Source organism: Schistocerca piceifrons, chromosome X (assembly GCF_021461385.2).
Source record: "Schistocerca piceifrons isolate TAMUIC-IGC-003096 chromosome X, iqSchPice1.1, whole genome shotgun sequence".
NCBI lineage: Eukaryota > Metazoa > Arthropoda > Insecta > Orthoptera > Acrididae > Schistocerca > Schistocerca piceifrons.
In genome coordinates, this window is record NC_060149.1 from 782947698 (window position 1) to 782969586 (window position 21889).

General features: G+C 46.8%; 1 protein-coding gene across 2 annotated transcripts in view; it reads left to right on the forward strand.

The window, feature by feature from the left end:
- The window catches only part of LOC124721104 (serine-rich adhesin for platelets-like), a 481067-nt gene that overhangs the window by 269754 nt on the left and 189424 nt on the right, over positions 1 to 21889 (forward strand). The window lies entirely within an intron of this gene.

Here is a 21889-nt window from a genome sequence, read left to right on the forward strand (position 1 = left end):
TATGTGAAGTTGAAAAATTAGTTAAAGTATATCCTTTTTGACAATCAAAAGCTGAGAAAGCGAACTTACGTTTATTCACAGCAGTAAGGATTAACGTCTAGAGCGTCAGGACCTCCTTCAATCGATTATAAACAATGGATTAAAATACGTGTTCTCTTAGTGTATGAAATTACTGTCGTTGGTTCTTGCAATTCCAGCAACCATTGCGTCTTGCAAAATAAGCATGAGTACTTCAAAACGCGTTAAAGCCTATCTTCGCCACACAATGACAAAGAACAGACTGTCAAACTTGACGATATTGGCTATAGAGAAGGTAACTGTGAAATCAACCAATCGGCAGGCTATCATATCTCGTGTCATCGATGTTTACGCTCAGAAAAGGACAGGAGAATAGAAAAAAAACTTATAATAAGATGTAAGGTGCGTTACTATGAGTTACATTTTTATGAATGTGTAACTACGTATTGTCCGCTTCTCGTGGTCTCGCGGTAGCGTTCTCGCTTCCCGAGCACGGGGTCCCGGGTTCGATTCCCGACGGGGTCAGTGATTTTTCCTGCCTCGAGATGACTGGGTGTTGTGCCGTCTTCATCATCATCATTCATCCCCATCACGGTCGGAGGAAGACAATGGCAAACCACCTCCGCTAGGACCTTGCCTAGTAAAGCGGTGCGGGTCTCCCGCATCGTTCCCCTACGCTCTGTGAAGATGCATTGGACTTCATTTCCATTTCCAACTATGTAATATTTTTAACAATTTCTGTAATAGTTTCAGTCTTAGTAGAAATATGTAAGTAAGTTACTTTTGCACTATTTCTATTTTACAAGATTTGTTTTAAGATTTTTCTTCTTTTTTCGAAATGCGTAATTCTCAGACTACCCTACAAAAATATGCCACCCTTCGCCACTGCGAACCCCGCTGTCCACTGTAGAGCCTGGCGTTGTTATCTTTTGTGTGTTGTGGTGGTGGTGGTGGTGGGGGGGGGGGGGGAGGGAGGGCGGGGTGCAGAAGCTATTTGCAAGTATAAGAACTCATCGCGCAGACTGGGTCGCCTGGAGTTTTGCCTCTTTTCTAAAGTAACAAGACATTGAACGCACCGACGAGCCAGTGAGTGTCAGCACGGAGGGGATTCGGGCTGTTTTTCGTACCTTCACTACGATCCACTCATGTAGTTTACTGCGAATAGGTACATGAGTGTTTGTATCAACATTATCGGTGTGGTATACACCACTTATAACAAACACCGAACAACGCGCTCCAGTACGCGGCCGCCAAATACATCGCTGGCCGCACTTCTCTGGGCGGCCCGCTGCTTCCATCGCTGGCCGTCTTCACACGCACGCTCCCTTACGCGGCCGAGAAATACATCACTGGCCGCACTTCTCCGGGCGGCTCGCGGCTACCATCGCTGGCCGCCTTCGCGCGCGCGCGTTTGTCAGCACACAGCAATTGGCTACGCCAGGAAACATTGCGATTGGTTTTCCCTGGAAAACAGCGACCCCAGCCGACGGCTCCATTAACTAGCAAGCCTTATATAAACCCGGCCGCCGCCGCAAACCACAGTTCTCATCGGGAAGTGCAGTACGCCGTGTTCCAGCTGCTTGTGGATGATTCGCCGCACCACTCGAGGTTACCTGGCTGCTCGGCGGAAAATCTTGCGCCTTCACTTGGAGAGATTGAACTTCGCTGGACTTGGGAATAATTACGGGACGTGCACCCCACCATGCACATTCGGACATTGGTATAACCAAACTTTAATTCTGCATTACTTCTGAGTGTGAGCCTGGGTAGACGCTTGGCTAACATAATTGTTAAAAAGTGATTTGTGATTTAATAAACCAGACTGAAGAGGTTATTGTGTTATTCCTGGTAATAACAATCGGTGATCAAGGGTTGCCCTTCTTTTTACATCTTCATAATACACTCCTGGAAATGGAAAAAAGAACACATTGACACCGGTGTGTCAGACCCACCATACTTGCTCCGGACACTGCGAGAGGGCTGTACAAGCAATGATCACACGCACGGCACAGCGGACACACCAGGAACCGCGGTGTTGGCCGTCGAATGGCGCTAGCTGCGCAGCATTTGTGCACCGCCGCCGTCAGTGTCAGCCAGTTTGCCGTGGCATACGGAGCTCCATCGCAGTCTTTAACACTGATAGCATGCCGCGACAGCGTGGACGTGAACCGTATGTGCAGTTGACGGACTTTGAGCGAGGGCGTATAGTGGGCATGCGGGAGGCCGGGTGGACGTACCGCCGAATTGCTCAACACGTGGGGCGTGAGGTCTCCACAGTACATCGATGTTGTCGCCAGTGGTCGGCGGAAGGTGCACGTGCCCGTCGACCTGGGACCGGACCGCAGCGCTCACGGATGCACGCCAAGACCGTAGGATCCTACGCAGTGCCGTAGGGGACCGCACCGCCACTTCCCAGCAAATTAGGGACACTGTTGCTCCTGGGGTATCGGCGAGGACCATTCGGAACCGTCTCCATGAAGCTGGGCTACGGTCCCACACACCGTTAGGCCGTCTTCCGCTCACGCCCCAACATCGTGCAGCCCGCCTCCAGTGGTCGCTTCTGCCTTGGTGCCAATGATGGTCGTATGCGTGTTTGGCGCCGTGCAGGTGAGCGCCACAATCAGGACTGCATACGACCGAGGCACACAGGGCCAACACCCGGCATCATGGTGTGGGGAGCGATCTCCTACACTGGCCGTACACCACTGGTGATCGTCGAGGGGACACTGAATAGTGCACGGTACATCCAAACCGTCATCGAACCCATCGTTCTACCATTCCTAGACCGGCAAGGGAACTTGCTGTTCCAACAGGACAATGCACGTCCGCATGTATCCCGTGCCACCCAACGTGCTCTAGAAGGTGTAAGTCAGCTACCCTGGCCAGCAAGATCTCCGGATCTGTCCCCCATTGAGCATGTTTGGATGAAGCGTCGTCTCACGCGGTCTGCACGTCCAGCACGAACGCTGGTCCAACTGAGGCGCCAGGTGGAAATGGCATGGCAAGCCGTTCCACAGGACTACATCCAGCATCTCTACGATCGTCTCCATGGGAGAATAGCAGCCTGCATTGCTGCGAAAGGTGGATATACACTGTACTAGTGCCGACATTGTGCATGCTCTGTTGCCTGTGTCTATGTGCCTGTGGTTCTGTCAGTGTGATCATGTGATGTATCTGACCCCAGGAATGTGTCAATAAAGTTTCCCCTTCCTGGGACAATGAATTCACGGTGTTCTTATTTCAATTTCCAGGAGTGTATGTGTGTGTTGTGGACACTCCCGCAGCCGGCCGCGGTGGTCTCGCGGTTCTAGGCGCGCAGTCAGGAACCGTGCGACTGCTACGGTCGCAGGTTCGAATCCTACCTCGGGCATGGATGTGTGTGATGTCCTTAGGTTAGTTAGGTTTAAGTAGTTCTAAGTTCTAGGGGACTAATGACCACAGCAGTTGAGTCCCATAGTGCTCAGAGCCATTTGAACCATTTTTTTGACACTCCCGTCTTCGAAAATAAGAGCTGCACTCAAACGTTCCATTTTGACAAATTCTCATGCACCTTTTCTCACTTCGACTGGCCCCTAAATCACTAGACCTCAATTCCCTACACATGTCTGGAACTGTTCACGATACCGAGTGGAACATCCCCGCAATTTCTTAGCTCTGCAGGATCCAGTTATGAATTAGTCGCTCGCGCTGGACATGGATTGCCTGAGGAAACTTGTCGACTCTCTTCTTTGCCGATTTGAGGCCATTATGACGGCTACAGATGGTATTAGCAAGATGTCTTTGGTGTTCACTCATTTTTTGTCCAGTGCAATACCTATGACGTTGTTTTTTTAAGTAGTTCAAGTAAATGTCGTGTCTGTTGAACCTCGTTTCTGTATTTGAGTCATTGTTTTCTGTTTCTACTCGTGAAATTGTCTCAGCACCCCGTGCTTTCCACTGAATACAGCGCTAAAATTAGTGTCATCGCGCTCCGAGCAATTATCGACCATGTTCAGACAGCATCTCCACACGAAGATCTGAAATTACGACTGGAGCGTCTTAGTGAACTGCGAGTAACGCCGTCGTCCTGTCTTCAAACCACCAGTGAAAGGGAAAGTTTACTGCGTCCTGAGGGGCGGTACGGTGCTTGATTACGATGATTTATCGCACGAAACGAACAGAACTACTACACTACTGGCCATTAAAATTGCTACACCACGAAGATGACGTGCTGCAGACGCGAAATTTAAACGACAGGAAGAAGATGCTTTGGTATGCAAATGATTAGCTTTTCAGAGGATTCACACAAGGTTGGCGCCGGTGGGGACACCTACAACGAGCTGACATGAGGAAAGTTTCCAACCGATTTCTCATACACAAACAGCAGTTGACTGGCGTTGTCTGGTGAAACATTGTTGTGATGCCTCGTGTAAGGAGGAGAAATGAGTACCATCACGTTTCCGACTTTGATAAAGGTCGGATTGTAGCCTATCCCGATTGCGGTTTATCGTATCGCGACAATGCTGCTCGCTTTGGTCGAGATCCAATGACTGTTAGCAGAATATGGAATCAGTGGGTTCAAGAGGTCAACACGGAACGCCGTACTGGATCCCAACGGCCTCGTATCACTAGCAGTCGAGATGACAGGCATCTTATCCGCATGGCTGTAACGGATCGTGCAGCCACGTCTCGATCCCTGAGTCAACAGATGGGGACGTTTGCAAGACAACAACCATCTGCACGAACAGTTCGACGACGTTTGCAGCAGCATGGACTAACAGCTCGGAGACCGTGGCTGCTGTTACCACTGACGCTCCATCACAGACAGGAGCGCCTGCGATGGTGCACTCAACGACGAACCTGGGTGCACGAATGGCGAAACGTCATTTTCTCGGATGAATCCAGGTTTGTATACAGCATCATGATGGTCGCATCCGTGTTTGGCGACATCGCGGTGAACGCACATTGGAAGTGTGTATTCTACATCGCCATACTGGCGTATCACCCGGCGTGATGGTATGGGGTGCTACTGGTTACACGTCTCGGCCATCTCTTGTTCGCATTGGCGGCACTTTTAACAGTGGACGTTAGATTTCAGATGTGTTACAACCCGTGGCTCTACCCTTCATTCGATCCCTGCGAAACCCTACATTTCAGCAGGATAATGCACGACCGCATGTTGCAGGTTCTGTACGGGCCTTTCTGGATACAGAAAATGTTCGACTGCTGCCCTGGCCAGCCCATTCTCCAGATATCTCACCAATTGAAAAAGTCTGGCCAATGGTGGCCGAGCAACCGGCTCGTCGCAAACTCACAATACGCCAGTCACTACTCTTGATGAACTGTGGTATCGTGTTGAAGATATATGGGCAGCTGTACCTGTACACGCCATCCAAGCTCTGTTTGATTCAATACCCAGGCGTAGTAAGGCCGTTATTACGGCCAGAGGTGGTTGTTCTGGGTACTGACTTCTCAGGGTCTATGCACCCAAATTGCGTGAAAATGTAATCACATGTCAGTTCTAGTATAATATATTTGTCCAATGAATACCCGTTTGTCATGTGCATTTCTTCTTAGTGTAGCAATTTTAATGGCCAGTGGATATTTCCCAGAGACAGAGCTCTAACAGTGTGGAATTATTATGTCGTAATGGAGGATGTACATTTCCTCCTTGACGCACTTTCTGAATTGTCGTTTATAAGCATATCTTGTTTCCGCGAGAGATCGTTGCAGCTGTTTCGGTACTCTACGGGTATACAAAGAGCACAGGAAAATAATATATGCTTTTGAATTCGTCGTAAAATTAGAAAAAAATTAAATCAGGTAATTAGAAGTACGAATATAGAACAACCCACATTATAAAAATGTAATTGGCAAATTAAAATATGCATAAAAACGCATTAGGTTTCAGAACCAGTAACGAGGCACAAAAGTTATAAAAATTCCCATTACAACAATGAACAGTGCTAGGATACGGTCGTGTGATTCAATGTTGGAGGTGACGAAATTTGGCCTTGTATCTGACATATGCTAATTAATCACCCTATTTGGGAACTGAACGATTACTAAATGAAATAAGAATCACAGTTAATTCGGTGTATCTCATTAAAGAAAACATTTAAAAAGCAATGATATTATTCTGGTAAAGCTTTGGCACGTCTGACAAACGAGCTGGGATAAGATTCCAATAATGGCGTAAGTGTAACAACTGTAATCGTAAAGTGGTACTGTGATTATCATGATGTTAGCAGAAAAGACAGAGAGTAGTAAAGAGGAGAATGTTTTGAATCTGTGGGCAGAGTAAAGAGAGAGGTGGTCATTGAATCTGAATGTAAAGCTTCAAAGTGAAGCTCGAAGTTATGAAATTCCAAAAAATGGCTTTAATGTCACAACACATGATCTCACGTTGGCGGCTCTGCCTCACAGTAGTAAACTGTAGGTGGAGGCCGAAATGGGTGTGGCACACTGATGACCTTCGCCGACAGCTAATTGCGAAACAGCAGGAAATGTAAGTTCCTCGAGACATCTGCTCTGGCTGTGGACCCTGGTGGTCGATACTCGCTCCGGAGAATAAGTGAGAAGTCTCTCTCTAAAGAAGACGTCAAAAGAAGTGTTCACTAAAAGAAAACTCGCATTTCTACTTTTTTGCTCTTTATTCTATTTAGATTGGCTGGGATATGGAAATTCGGAGCGCCGACCATAAAAGCGTTCAATAGAAAACGCTGCTCCCCTCCATGGGCTATTCTTTAGGTGGTAAGCCAGTAATGTGTGTCCTGAAACTTCCTGGCAGATTAAAACTGTGTGCCGGGCCGAGATTCGAATTCGGGACCTTTGCCTTTCGTGGGCAAGTGCTCTACCAACAAAGCTACCCAAGGACGACTCACGCCCCGTACTCACACCTTCACTTCTGCCAGTACCTCGTCTCCTACATTCCAAACTTTACAGAAGCTCTCCTGCGAACCATGCAGAACTAGCACTCTTGAAAGAAAGGATATTGCGGAGATATGGCTTAGCCGCAGCCTAGGGGATGTTTCCAGAATGAGATTTTCACTCTGCAGCGGAGGGTGCGCTGATATGAAACTTCCTGGCAGATTAAAACTGTGTGCCGGACCGAGACTCGAACTCGGGACCTTTGCCTTTCGCGGGCAAGTGCTTTACCTACTTTTTTTTTTTTTTTTTTGTAATCTCTTTTTGTTCGTTAGTGTTCGTTCTACACTCCTGGAAATTGAAATAAGAACACCGTGAATTCATTGTCCCAGGAAGGGGAAACTTTATTGACACATTCCTGGGGTCAGATACATCACATGATCACACTGACAGAACCACAGGCACATAGACACAGGCAACAGAGCATGCACAATGTCGGCACTAGTACAGTGTATATCCACCTTTCGCAGCAATGCAGGCTGCTATTCTCCCATGGAGACGATCGTAGAGATGCTGGATGTAGTCCTGTGGAACGGCTTGCCATGCCATTTCCACCTGGCGCCTCAGTTGGACCAGCGTTCGTGCTGGACGTGCAGACCGCGTGAGACGACGCTTCATCCAGTCCCAAACATGCTCAATCTGGGACCGATCCGGAGATCTTGCTGGCCAGGGTAGTTGACTTACACCTTCTAGAGCACGTTGGGTGGCACGGGATACATGCGGACGTGCATTGTCCTGTTGGAACAGCAAGTTCCCTTGCCGGTCTAGGAATGGTAGAACGATGGGTTCGATGACGGTTTGGATGTACCGTGCACTATTCAGTGTCCCCTCGACGATCACCAGTGGTGTACGGCCAGTGTAGGAGATCGCTCCCCACACCATGATGCCGGGTGTTGGCCCTGTGTGCCTCGGTCGTATGCAGTCCTGATTGTGGCGCTCACCTGCACGGCGCCAAACACGCATACGACCATCATTGGCACCAAGGCAGAAGCGACTCTCATCGCTGAAGACGACACGTCTCCATTCGTCCCTCCATTCACGCCTGTCGCGACACCACTGGAGGCGGGCTGCACGATGTTGGGGCGTGAGCGGAAGACGGCCTAACGGTGTGCGGGATCGTAGCCCAGCTTCATGGAGACGGTTGCGAATTGTCCTCGCCGATACCCCAGGAGCAACAGTGTCCCTAATTTGCTGGGAAGTGGCGGTGCGGTCCCCTACGGCACTGCGTAGGATCCTACGGTCTTGGCGTGCATCCGTGCGTCGCTGCGGTCCGGTCCCAGGTCGACGGGCACGTGCACCTTCCGCCGACCACTGGCGACAACATCGATGTACTGTGGAGACCTCACGCCCCACGTGTTGAGCAATTCGGCGGTACGTCCACCCGGCCTCCCGCATGCCCACTATACGCCCTCGCTCAAAGTCCGTCAACTGCACATACGGTTCACGTCCACGCTGTCGCGGCATGCTACCAGTGTTAAAGACTGCGATGGAGCTCCGTATGCCACGGCAAACTGGCTGACACTGACGGCGGCGGTGCACAAATGCTGCGCAGCTAGCGCCATTCGACGGCCAACACCGCGGTTCCTGGTGTGTCCGCTGTGCCGTGCGTGTGATCATTGCTTGTACAGCCCTCTCGCAGTGTCCGGAGCAAGTATGGTGGGTCTGACACACCGGTGTCAATGTGTTCTTTTTGCCATTTCCAGGAGTGTATTTGTTCGGGGCGGACGTCCCATGACGCTTGTTCAAGTTCACCGGTGATCCATTAAGTCAGTTTTTTTATTTTTATTGTTTTTATTACGGAGGGCAGCTAAACCTTCTGATCGAACACCCTGGGCTGCCGTGCCGGCGTTCTCCTGCGCAGGGGAGCTTCTGTGAAGTTTGGAAGGTAGGAGTCGAGGCACTGCCGTAAGTAAAGCTGTGAGGACGGGTTCTGAGTCATGCTTGGGTAGCTCAGTTAGTAGAGCACCTGGCCGCGAAAGGTGAAGGTCCCGAGTTTGAGTCTCGATCCGCCATACAGTTTTAATATGCCAGGAAGTTTCATATCAGCGCACACTCCACTGCAGAGTTCTCATTCTGAATGTATGTCCTACCATTTAATACTAAAAAAAGGCATCTCACTCACTTTCTGTCTCTCTCTATGGGCAGTGAGGTAGGTCCTTGTCAGCACAGTCGAGTTCCAAATATGGTTCAAATGGCTCTGAGCACTATGGGACTTAACATCTGAGGTCATCAGTCCCCTAGAACTTAGATCTACTTAAACCGACCTAACCTAAGGACATTACACACATCCATGCTCGAGGCGGGATTCGAACCTGCGGCCGTAGCAGTCGCGCGGTTCCAGACTGAAGCCCCTAGAACCGCTCGGCCACCATGCCCGGCAAATATCAGACAGTGAAGAGATTTCACCTAGCGGGATGCCGAAAACCGCCTAAAAACCACATCCAGGCTGGCCGGCACACCGACCGACGACGGTAATCCGCCGGGCGGATTCGATCCGTGGCCGGTGCGCCTACCCGAGTCCAGGAAGCAGCGCATTACCGCTCTCGGCTAACCTGGCGGGTTCGAGTTTCACTGTCTAACCTCCAGTTTATTCTTATTAGCCAACTATGGCAGTTCTTGTGTTGAGAAAACAGTTGGTTTTGTGAAATCAACGTCCAGCAGTGTCTCACGCCTCCAGAGGGTCCAAAAACTGCAGATTCCGACTCCATTATAGAGGTAGTATCTATTGTATCCAACATTTTCCGGAGAAAACAGCTTTCTGTGTTTTGCACACAATAGTGCCTTGGTGTAAAACAGCATTTCCTTTCATTCCACTTCTGGGTTGTAAAAGTGGTTGCGGCTCGGGACCTTACGCCACAGGAGATCTTATCTGTAATGGTTTGGGCGACCAGCGGCAGCGCTACAAAAGACTGTCCAGTGGCCTGCGAGCCATTCACCTGCGTGCTTCCCAACGCTCGCTTGGAGAACCGCTCCAAGGGTAGGGGCCTGCGTGGCTCCACGGCCCTGTTGCTTTGTCCCAGTCTGTTTTCAGCGTACACTTTTATTTAAATAGGGCATGCAAATTCGAACAAATGAGTAAGTGAAGAGTAAGCTACATTAGTCAGCCACCGACGATCACTAGTACTGTTATGTATCACATTACTCGGTGTCGATTAATGATTCCGATGTAATGGATCTTTGCATTCTGATTTTACATATGTTATGGAACTATTTCCGAAAGAACAGTCACTTAACAACACAAATCTCTAAAATGAATTAATTCAAATGGTTCTGAGCACTATGGGACTCAACTTCTTAGGTCATCAGTCCCCTAGAACTTAGAACTACTTAAACCTTACTAACCTAAGGACATCACACACATCCATGCCCGAGGCAGCATTCGAACCTGCGACCGTAGCGGTCGCGCGGTTCCAGACTGTAGCGCCTAGAACCGCTCGGCCACCCCGGCCGGCAATGAATTAATTCTAAGCTCTCTAAAAGCAAAGTCTTATTAGTCAAAACTGAATTGAAAAATGCTATATTGACAAGGTCATGAAATATTGAACAATAACAAAGTAACCGAATTAGACTTTGATCCAAGCCAAAATTTTAAAAAATTGTACTTGGCAACTCCAACTTCCTTCTGATGAAATGGATAACACGCGACTACATCTTTATGAATCCAGTTGCACAACACAACCAATAACGAAAATTGTCCCAAGTAGCCTATTGTCAACTGTAGGAACAGCCCCGCATACAAATTAGGCTACGAACTGCTACCAAGTAGCCTATTGTCAACTGTAGGAGCAGCCCCGCATACAAATTAGGCTACGAACTGCTACCTCATCTTTCCACTCGGTTTACTTTTGAAAACAACTTTTCCGCTAAAGACATCCACGAACTTCTTGATAAAAATCTGTTATGTTCACATTCCAAAGACAATTACTTATGCTTCACTCGATATTTTATACCTGTGTACGAACATCCGGATTCAGTAAACTATAAATGTGATTAGAAGTAACCTGATGAAACATTATAAAATTAGCATAACTGAGATCTGTTAACTCTTTAAGTTACATACATACAGTGGTGCTGTCACAACATTATTTTACTTTAAAAAACAAGACACAGATAGACTAGATATACTTGAAAAGTGGATCATTACAAAAATAATGGGTGCAATACAGACAGAAGGGCGTTTGGAACGTGAATAACAAGAAAGAAACCTACGGAAAACATATGAAACACCGGAAATTATAGCAACGTGCAGATTACATCCTTTTTGATATCCCTACCGAAAGAAAGAGGAAAGGCTAACGAAACAAAAATTCCTGTATTTCTAGAAGAAGAAGCAGACGACATCCTGGTTCAGAGAAATAAGGTAAGGGCTGGAAACAAACAACATCGAAAAATCAGAAACAACAGATTGAAACTCCTGTCTGACATAAATGCTCGATTTAGAAGAGTATAAAAAAAGGCCTAAAAACAAAATACAGCGTTAAGAAAACATGGAAGATTGCTGAAGAAAACGACGCAACAATGAACTGTAGCTGTTGCGTGAACGCTGTAGATAAATAAGATAAAATAAATTGCAGAGACAGACAGCTTCAAATGGATGTAGGATGCAGTAGATGTGCAGAAATAAAGAGACTTGCACAAGATAGACTAGTACGGTGAGAAGACAACAACAACATTATTCGCCGACATACAAGCATTCCTCTGTCGAATACATCTGCCTCCGCTTGTACACAGTGGTGCAGTGAGTTAACTAATGCGCCGACTTTCATTTAGAGTGTATTACATCGGCGATTTATTATTTTATTTTTCTCTTTTTGAGATTTATGGGACACTAGTAAGTAGCCATACAATGAAACAGCAGGAAATTTCATAACAGTGAGAAGAGCTATATCAGTAGGTTAATTTCAGAAGACCTCTGCTGATCTCAAGCCTACATATACACAACATTGGGTGCGTGGCAGAGAATGGCTGACGTACCACTGTCACTGTTAAGATTGTGCGTAAATTTTAGTGCATTTCTACACTACTGGCCATTAAAATTGCTACACCAAGAAGAAATTCAGATGATAAACGGGTATTCATTGGACAAATATATTATACTAGAACTGACATGTGATTACATTTTCACGCAGTTTGGGTGCATAGATCCTGAGAAATCAGTACCCAGAACAACCACCTCAGGCCGTAATGACGGCCTTGATACGCCTGGGCATTGAGTCAAACAGAGCTTGGATGACATGTACAGGTACAGCTGCCCGTGCAGCTTCAACACGATACCACAGTTCATCAAGAGTAGCGACTGGCGTGTTGTGACGAGCCACCATTGACCAGACGTTTTCAATTGGTGAGGGATCTCGAGAACGTGCTGGCCAGGGCAGCAGTCGAACATTTTGTGTGTCCAGAAAGACCCGTACAGGATCTGCAACATGCGGTCGTGCATTATCTTGCTGAAATGTAAGGTTTCGCAGAGATCAAATGAAGGGTAGAGCCACGGATCGTAACACATCTGAAATGAAACGTCCACTGTTCAAAGTGCCGTCAATGCCAACAAGAGGTGACAGAGACGTGTAACCAATGGCAACCCATACCATCACGCCGGGTGATATGCCAGTTTGGCGATGACGAATACACGCTTCCAATGTGCGTTCATCGCGATGTCTCCAAACACGGATGCGACCATCATGATGCTGTAAACAGAACCTGGATTCATCCGAAAAAATGACGTTTTACCATTCGTGCACCCAGGTTCGTCGTTGAGTACACCATCGCAGGCGCTCCTGCCTGTGATGCAGCGTCAAGGGTAACCGCAGCCACAGTCTCCGAGCTGATAGTCCATGCTGCTGCAAACGTCGTCCAACTGTTCGTGCAGATGGTTGTTGTCTTGCAAACGTCCCCATCTGTTGACTCAGGGATCGAGACGTGGCTGCACGACCCGTTACAGCCATGCGGATAAGATGCCTGTCATCTCGACTGCTAGTGATACGAGGTCGTTGGGATCCAGCACGGCGTTCCGTATGACGCTCCTGAACCCACGGATTCCATATTCTGCTAACAGTCATTGGATCTCGACCAACGCGAGCAGCAATGTCGCGATACAATAAACCGCAATCGCGATAGGCTACAATCCGACCTTTATCAAAGTCGGAAACGTGATGGTACGCATTTCCCCTCCTTACACGAAACATCACAACAACCAGGCAGCGCCGGTCAACTGCTGTTTGCGTATGAGAAATCGGACGGAAACTTTTGTCATGTCAGCACCTTGTAGCTGTCGCCAACGGCGCCAACCTTGTGTGAATGCTCTAAAAAGCTAATCATTTGCATATCACAGCATCTTTTTCCTGTCAGTTAAATTTCGCGTCTCTAGCATGTCATCTTCGAGGTGTAGCAATTTTAATGGCCAGTAGTGTATCTTGTGACCTGAGCTTGGAGTCCAATAAAAACCACAAGGAGCTTAGCAGCAAAACTTGGACTGCACAGAGCGACTGCTCGGGTTAGTGTTATACTACACTCCTGGAAATTGAAATAAGAACACCGTGAATTCATTGTCCCAGGAAGGGGAAACTTTATTGACACATTCCTGGGGTCAGATACATCACATGATCACACTGACAGAACCACAGGCACATAGACACAGGCAACAGAGCATGCACAATGTCGGCACTAGTACAGTGTATATCCACCTTTCGCAGCAATGCAGGCTGCTATTCTCCCATGGAGACGATCGTAGAGATGCTGGATGTAGTCCTGTGGAACGGCTTGCCATGCCATTTCCACCTGGCGCCTCAGTTGGACCAGCGTTCGTGCTGGACGTGCAGACCGCGTGAGACGACGCTTCATCCAGTCCCAAACATGCTCAATCTGGGACCGATCCGGAGATCTTGCTGGCCAGGGTAGTTGACTTACACCTTCTAGAGCACGTTGGGTGGCACGGGATACATGCGGACGTGCATTGTCCTGTTGGAACAGCAAGTTCCCTTGCCGGTCTAGGAATGGTAGAACGATGGGTTCGATGACGGTTTGGATGTACCGTGCACTATTCAGTGTCCCCTCGACGATCACCAGTGGTGTACGGCCAGTGTAGGAGATCGCTCCCCACACCATGATGCCGGGTGTTGGCCCTGTGTGCCTCGGTCGTATGCAGTCCTGATTGTGGCGCTCACCTGCACGGCGCCAAACACGCATACGACCATCATTGGCACCAAGGCAGAAGCGACTCTCATCGCTGAAGACGACACGTCTCCATTCGTCCCTCCATTCACGCCTGTCGCGACACCACTGGAGGCGGGCTGCACGATGTTGGGGCGTGAGCGGAAGACGGCCTAACGGTGTGCGGGACCGTAGCCCAGCTTCATGGAGACGGTTGCGAATGGTCCTCGCCGATACCCCAGGAGCAACAGTGTCCCTAATTTGCTGGGAAGTGGCGGTGCGGTCCCCTACGGCACTGCGTAGGATCCTACGGTCTTGGCGTGCATCCGTGCGTCGCTGCGGTCCGGTCCCAGGTCGACGGGTACGTGCACCTTCCGCCGACCACTGGCGACAACATCGATGTACTGTGGAGACCTCACGCCCCACGTGTTGAGCAATTTGGTGGTACGTCCACCCGGCCTCCCGCATGCTCACTATACGCCCTCGCTCAAAGTCCGTCAACTGCACATACGGTTCACGTCCACGCTGTCGCGGCATGCTACCAGTGTTAAAGACTGCGATGGAGCTCCGTATGCCACAGCAAACTGGCTGACACTGACGGCGGCGGTGCACAAATGCTGTGCAGCTAGCGCCATTCGACGGCCAACACCGCGGTTCCTGGTGTGTCCGCTGTGCCGTGCGTGTGATCATTGCTTGTACAGCCCTCTCGGAGTGTCCGGAGCAAGTATGGTGGGTCTGACACACCGGTGTCAATGTGTTCTTTTTTCCATTTCCAGGAGTGTACTTCTCGTATAAACGAAAACTGCTTAAGGATTGGTAGGTACTGCGCCTGTTTTTACAGATGCGAGAGGAATTGGCCACTGTCCATGAACAGCTGGAAGCTGTGTCGGTCACAGTCGACGGGCGTCGGGCTGTCGGCTCGGGCTGCGGTGGTGTCGGAGGTCCCGAGACCAATGCTCTGGCATCCGTGGAGCTCGTAGCGTCACCTAGGACCCCGGACGGTGAATGGCGAAAAGTGGCGGGATTGCGAAACTCTGGGCGGAAGGCGAAAGTGGGCACTGGCCGCACGGCTGCCGCCCTATCGCCTCCAAACCAGATTTGAAGAACTGCTCACTGTTGAAAGTACGTCTGAGCCAGCACGGGATGCGACGTTTGTTTTGACTGGTGTTAATCACCGCGAAGGGTTCAAACGGACCCAGAGCGTAGGACTGCTTGTTATTGGGAGCTCCAACATTAGACGGGTGATGGAGCACCTTAACCCATTACTGGCCGTTGTCCCTTTTTTGGGACGCGTGTATTTTACTTATTTATACGTAATCAATGGAGATTTTAGCCTTTATTGTTGCACCTGTAGGTTCAACTAACTGCTACAATGCCTGTAAATGTAAAATAAATAACTTTTTTCTAAGTACTTCATGTCAGGAAAATTATAAACGTGCCGATTTTTTGTTCTCGCACTTGGCAGCACTGTATGTCTGCTGGTAGTTCCTCGACGACAATGAGCTGTGATTTAGTTGTCTGGGTGTGTTTGTTATGAACATGTGGATGTTGGGGTTGGGTTGTTTGGGGAAGGAGACCAGACAGCGAGGTCATCGGTCTCATAGGATTAGGGAAGGATGGGAAAGGAAGTCGGCTGTGCCCTTTCAAAGGAACCATCCCGGTATTTACCTGGAGCGATTTAGGGAAATCACGGAAAATCTAAATCAGGATGGCCGGACGCGGGATTGAACCGTCGTCCTCCCGAATGCGATGTGGATGTCTGTGTAAGATTACGTATACTTCAGATTTTTTCAAGTAAGTGCAGTATCGATATATTTTATGCGTGCCAATTAATCACTATCATTTATTGTTGATGTGCCCATATGGGTGGCGTAGAGCTACTGGACAAGCAGATATCACTTTATAGGACGAGGATAAGGTCAAAGAAATGGTGGTGGCCATTATTCACACAGATGATAGATATCTGCGTAGTAAACGCATGGCGTGCATACCAAATTGCTAAAACTAATGAGAAGCTCTCACTTTTGGATGTCCGACGGAGAATAGTGATGTTTTACCTATCAAAGAAAACAGGATCAGTACCAAAACGCAGAGGACCACAAGGAAGCAAATTGATGGGAGGACTGGTGAGCACAGTTGTACGACTAGATCTTGGAAATAATTTCATTGTGCCAAGTAAAACACAGAAGAGATGTGCTTACTGCAAGAAAAAAAAATTGTGATAGGTGCAATGTTGGTGTACACGACAAGTGTTTTGCTTCATTTCATACTGAATAGACATTCAATAATATTAAAACATTCTTTATTTATTGTTTGTGTTGTTTCTTACAATATTATCCATGGAGAATAAGGTTGTGAATTTGGATAGCGCATTTGGCCGATGTCCCAAAAATGGGACGGTGTATAGTTTTTGTTCTAATAAACTGAAAACTTTCAAAACAACTTTTTATTCAGTTAATCACTCAATGTAACGTATTTATGTATAAAAGTTTGCAAAAAATGATCCGATAGAGTTTTGGCCAGTAATGGGTTAAGGAAATATTGCTTACCGGGAGTCACGTCAAGAGATGTGGAGGAGGCTCTGTCGGCAGGGCAATGGGTGCAAATTGTGTCTCATGACGCCTGCCACCAGGGTTCTGAGGTCATTAGGCGGTGGTTGGGATGGAAGAGGGCTCATATTTTGCAGCATCGTTCCGAGAACCTGTGGCGGTTCTCTATTTTGGAGCCGAGTAGGATACGAGTATTTAAACCAGAGTCTCAGACGATTCTGTTACTATCTCGAATGCAGATTTCTCAACCTCCATCATCGGGTAATGTATTCTAGGACTCACCGTACTAGGTCAGATGTGCACTACACGCAGAAAGTGACAACTAGACTAGCAAAATACGTATGGCATGCATATGTGGTTTTTTTTTAGGATGGAGAAATCTCTCCACAGGGCCGATAAGATAAGTTCAGATTTTAGATAGAGAATAATAATACTTGTATTAAATAAAGACAATGGCATTCGTTCGGCAGTTCGGAGAAAGACTATGTTAATACAGTACTGCAATAGCGTCTATGGAAATGTCCCAGAACTAACTTCGTTTATGAACGGTGACAATACCTACGCACAGTACTACAAACAGAAAGCTGGTTGAAATCACATGTTCACAGCAATGAAATTTTAAATTCCGGTTGGAATGTACGTCTCAATGAAAGATTGAGTTCCGGCGATGAAATCGTATTTATAACCGTAAAAAATACCACACTGTATTGTGGCGCTTGCACAGATTTGAAACCCGTAATAATTTGGAGGAAGACAAGTGTTAAAAATGAATCAAATATGGTCATCGGATGCTTCTATGGACCCCCTATTTCTGGAGCAGCGTGTTATTCAGAAGAGATCTCAACCCGTTCGTACTCTTGCGGATGTATGGACAGCCCTGCAGGATCCATGGTGCCAGTTCTCCGCAGCACTATTTCAGACATCAGTCGAGTCCATGCCACGTCGTGTGGGGGCACTTCTGCGTGCTAGCGCAGCCCTACACGATGTTAGGCGGGTGTACCAGTTTCTTTGGCTCTTCAGCGTATATGTACATACTTAATCAAAAATAAGATAGGAGCCTCAAATTTTAAAGTTCCCTTTCACAGACATGGATCAAATGTCAAATACATTTGGCAGCGGACCTTTTCATGAAAATAAGAGCTATCCTGAGAGAAAAGTAGTCTTTAATTTTTAAAGTATTGTACAGTATAACTGTTCTTGGGTATTTGTGTTTATCTTGTTCTGTTAGTTTATGTACAGTACCTCGTCAATGTGTACGGAATCACAGCATGGAGAGGGGATTAATTTTAACATATGTCTCGTTTTATTAGTATTTATTTGACGTGGTCTTAGTCTGGTAGAAGTAACGGTTTCGCTTGTCGTGGATGCCGATATGAGAAACTACTCTTGCTTTTAGTTACAATTTTCGTTACAATTTCGTGGCGTTGCGGCTTCTCTACACACCACAGTTCATCGGCAAACGGCCTCATTGAGCTCCTCTGCTACTCACAATTAAGTGCCTGGCAGAGGGTTCATCGAACCACCTTCAGGCTATTTCTCTGGCGTTCCACTCTTGAACACCTCGCGGAGAAACGAAAATTTGTCTTTGCGTGCGAGCTCTGGTTTCTCTTATTTTGTAATTACTATCATTTCTCTCTGTGCAGGTGGTCACCAATAAAATATCTTCACACTTTGAGGAGAAAGCTGGTGATCGAAATTCATGAGGTCCGGCCGCATCGAAAAACGCCATTGTTGTAATAAGTGTCACCAAAATTCGTGTTTCATATCCATGGCACTCTCTCCCTTATTTCGCGATAATACAAAACGAGCTGCTCTTCTTTGAAGTTTTTCGATATCCTCCTTTTATCCTATCTGATGCGGATCCCACACCGCACAGCAGTACTTCAGAAGAGGGCGGACAAGCGTAGTGTAAGCAGTCTTTTTAGTAGATCTGTTACATGTTCTAAGTGTTCTGCCAATAAATCGCAGTCTTTGGTTTGCTTTCCCCACAACATCATCTACATAATGGTTCCAATTTACGTTATTCGTAATTGTAAAACCTAAGCATTTCGTTGCGTTTATAGCGTTTAGATTTGTGTGATTTATCTTGTAACCGAAATATAACGGATTCGCTTTAGTACTCATGTGGATGGCTTCACGCTTTTCATTATTTGGAGTCGAGTGCTACTTTTTGCACCAAGCTGATATCTTGTAAAAATCATATTGCAATTCCTTTTGATCATCTGATAACTTTATAAGGCGAAAATTACAGCATCATCTGAAACCAAACTAAGAGGGCTACTCAGATTAATTCCTAAGTCGTTTATTTAGATCAGGAACAGCAAAGGGCCTATAACATCCTTGGGAACGCCAGATATTACTTCTGTTTTACTCGTTAACTTTTCGTCAATTATTACGAACTGTGAGCTCTCTGACTGGAAATCACAAATCGAGTCATACAACTGAGATGATACTCTATAGGCAGTCAATTTGATTAGAAGTCGCTTCTGAGAAACGGTGTCAAAAGCCTTCTCGAAGTCTAAAAATATGGAATTAATTTAACGTCCCCTGTCGATAGCATCCATTACTTCTTGATACTAAAGAGCTAGCTGTGGTTCACCAGAATGATGTTTTCTGTATCCGTGTTGGCTAATTGTGAATAAATCGTTTTCTTCGAGGTAATTCAGTACGCTCGTGTGTTCCCAAATCCTGCTGTAAATAGACGTTACTGATATGGGTCTGAAATTCAGCAGATTACCGTTGTTTCTTTTCTTGTGTATTGGTATGACATGCGTAAGTTTCCAGTCTTTGGGTACGGATCTTTCTAAGAGAAAACAGTTGTATATGATTGTTAAGTATGGAGCTGTTATATCAGCATACTCTGAAAGGAACCTGACTGGTATACAATGTGGAGCGGAGGTCTTGCCTTTCTTAAATGTTTTAAGCTTCTTCGCTACACAGAGGATATTTAAATGTAAGTTACTCATGTTCTCACTAACACTAATACTAATACTTCTACTATAGTAACATATGATAATGTTAGGATCACTAACCTTTGGAGAACAGTGAAGAAGTATATTCTCCTATGTAGCTTCACTGTTTCTCGCTACTGCAGCCTGCGACGGACACACACACACACACACACACACACACACACACACACAAAACACAATTTACTACTATCGGAAAGTATCTAGATTCGTTGTTCCGTAACAGATTTGCCACCATTTTGAGTTGAGAGCAAGACTTTTTTGCCTCCAGACAGTATGGCTATGGATCAGAGCACATCACTTATATTTCACTGATTCTTCTCGTTCTTCTTGGATATTCTTATGGCCACCTCGCTTCACTCTTCCATTACTGGGCCGAGAGATCGTAGAGCTTTTGGGATCCGTTTCTGTCCCCGACATTATTTGATCTGAGTATTGAGCATGCAGTAAAGAAAATAAAAGAAAAATTTGGAGTAGGAATTAAAATCCATGGAGAAGAAATAAAAACTTTGAGGTTTGCTAATGACATTGTAATTGCGTCAGAGACAGCGAAGGACCTTGAAGAGCAGTTGATCGCAATGGACAGTGTCTTGAAAGGAGGGTATAAGATGAACATTAAAAAAAGAAAAAGGAGGATAATGGAATGTAGCCGAATTAAATCAGCTGATGCTGAGGGAAATAGATTAGGAAATGAGACAAAGTAGTAGATGAGTTTTGCTGTTTGGGGAGCAAAATAACTGATGAAGGTTGACGTAGAGAGAATATGAAATGTAGACTGGCGATGGCAAGGAAAGCATTTCTGAAGGAGGGAAATTTTTTGACATCGAGTATAGATTTAAGAGTCAGGAAGTCTTTTCTGAAAGTATTTGTATGGAGTGTAGCCATATATGGAAGTGAAACATGGGCGATAAATAGTTTAGACAATAAGAGAACAGAAGCTTTCGAAATATGGTGCTGCAGAAGAATGCTGTGACGATTAGATGGCTAGATCACGTAATTAATAACGAGGTTCTGAGTAGAACTGGGGAGAATTTGTGGCACAACTTGACTAGAAGAAGGGATCGGTTCGTAGGACACGTTATGAGGCATCAAGGGATGACCAATTTAGTACTGGAGGGAAGCGTGGGGTGTAAAAATCGTAAAGGGAGACCAAGAGATGAATACACTAAGCAGATTCAGAAGGATGTAGGTTGCAGCAGTTACTCGGAGATGAAGCTAACACAGGGTAGTATAGCATGGAGAGCAGCATCAAACCAGTCTCTGGACTGAAGACCACAAGAACAGACTCATCTACAGTTCTTACTCGTCTGTGCTATGGTGTCTTGCTTTTTCTGAGACAGTATTAGCTGTAAGGTTTGGGATATTAAATTCCTCTTTTACTCTAATTATGTTGAAAACAGTTTTACCTCTTAAAGACTTCCTAGCAGTCCTCGGTTTATCTTTAACGATCTGGTGTGCTGATTTCGTTATAGTAACAGCTGGTTGTTTCCCTATTACCTATTGTATCCAGATATGGCCCATGGGCAGAAAGATAGCGAACCGGTCCTCTTCTTTGCTCAAATACACTACTGGCCATTAAAATTGCTACACCACGAATAGGACGTGCTACAGACGCGAAATTTAACTGACAGAAAGAAGATGCTGTGATATGCAAATGATTAGCTTATCAGAGCATTCACGCAAGGTTGGCGCCGGTGGCGACACCTACAACGTGCTGACATGAGAAAAGTTTCCAACCGATTTCTCATACACAGACAGCAGTTGACCGGCGTTGCCTGGTGAAACGTTGTTGTGATACCTCGTGTAAGGAGGAGAAATGCGTATGCACGTTTCCCACTTTGGTAAAGGTCGGATTGTATGTAGCCTATCGCGATTGCGGTTTATCGTATCGCGACATTGCTGCTCGCGTTGGTCGAGATCCAATGACTGTTAGCAGAATATGGGATCGGTGGGTTCAGGAGCGTCATACGGAACGCCGTGCTGGATCCCAACGGCCTCGTATCACTAGCAGTCGAGATGACAGGCATCTTATCCGCATGGCTGTAACGAATCGGGCAGCCACGTCTCGATCCCTGAGTCAGCAGATGGGGACGTTTGCAAGACGACAACCATCTGCACGAAGAGTTCGAAGACATTTGCAGCAGCATGGACTATCAGCTCGGAGACCATGGCTGCGGTTACCGTTGACGCTGCATCACAGACAGGAGCGCCTGTGATGGTGTACTCAACGACGAACCTGGGTGCAAGAATGGTAAAACGTCATTTTTCGGATGAATCCAGGTTCTGTTTACAGCATCATGA